Here is a 1,230-nt window from a genome sequence, read left to right as displayed (position 1 = left end):
TTCTATCTGGTATGTGCCCTACTCCCCGCTCAGGCTGAACTCTCGGCTCAGAAAGATTTTTTTTTACACATTTAAAAAAATGTGCTCAAGGGCATATGCTCTTGCCAGAGAGACAGAGGAAGAAGGGGAAGGCATCCCGCAATGTGGCATGGTCTGGCGACACTCCCTTCTCCATTTTTCCACCTTGCCAGGATTTGGGGCATGCTCTCACAAATGTCTGGCATGTTTTTCAAGATGCCGGGATCAGGATTCAAACCATGGCTTCTCTGTGGACTGTGGTCCCCTCAACCACTGCATTATGGGGCTGGCCTAGTAATCATTTTTTTTTTTTTTTGAGAGGTTTTTGCTATAGGGCGTGTGCGCTCGCCAGACAGACAGAGAGAGACAGAGAGATAGAAAGCGAGAAATCACACCACACCAGAGGGGATGGCCACGCCGCAATCCCTTCTCCTCCATTCTCCTCTCGGGATCTTGGACACGCACGCACGCACGATGCGTCTGGCGTGAGTTTAAGCCACCAGGTCCGGGACTCGAACTGCAGTTGACTACGTGGGAGTCCAGCAACATAGCCATTACGCTAACTGCTGGTCCCAGTAATCATTTTTTTAAAAAGAATAATTTATTTTATTATTATTATTACTATTTTAATTTTGCTACAGGACATGTGCACTGACCAGAGAGAGACGGAGGGGGAAATGAGAAAGCAAGCCACCAGGTCCAGGACTTGAACCGTGGTTGGCCATGTGGGAGTCCAGCATCCCAATCACCTTGCCACCTGCTGGCCCTGGTAACCATGTGGGTTTTTTTTCTTTTTTCTTTTTTCTTTTTTTTCTTCAGGGGAGAGCAGAAACACAGTCCCCCACTACCACAAATTATGCAGTCGAGTTTCCCACATTTGGGGAAATCACAGGGGCCAGAACACCCAGAGTGCAATGGATAAGCCTCGCCCTGGGAAAACCACCTTCATGATCATGGTCTCTCCCGTGCCAGGTAAGTATGGCAATCATGTTTTAAATCTAACTTCCTATTCTAAAATTGTTTTATTTCTATGAATGCTTATTTTGTTCTCATAAATGTATTCTTGGATCTTAATGAGGAAAACAGAGAATGTTCTTAACTTTTCTCATGTTTCTGTAGTGACGTTATTTCAAAGGGTCCACCCTCTGATTCCTCGAGTTCGGGTGTGGGTCTGCAGGCACCTGGCTCTGTACTGCCTCACTGTCCTTCAGC

The 1,230-nt window shown here is 46.6% G+C and overlaps 1 non-coding gene across 1 annotated transcript; it reads right to left on the bottom strand.

Annotated features, from left to right (window-relative positions):
- Positions 1 to 834: 834 nt before the first annotated feature.
- LOC114007899 (U1 spliceosomal RNA) lies at positions 835 to 998 on the bottom strand. The gene has a single exon (XR_003549475.1). It is a non-coding gene; the product is annotated as a U1 spliceosomal RNA (small nuclear RNA).
- Between the last annotated feature and the right edge of the window lie 232 nt (positions 999 to 1,230).

The sequence above is a fragment of the Tupaia chinensis genome, unplaced genomic scaffold (assembly GCF_000334495.1).
Source record: "Tupaia chinensis unplaced genomic scaffold, TupChi_1.0 Scaffold000037_18, whole genome shotgun sequence".
NCBI lineage: Eukaryota > Metazoa > Chordata > Mammalia > Scandentia > Tupaiidae > Tupaia > Tupaia belangeri.
The sequence above is the reverse complement of the archived record's forward strand: the minus strand, read 5'-3'. Positions and strand labels throughout refer to the sequence as shown.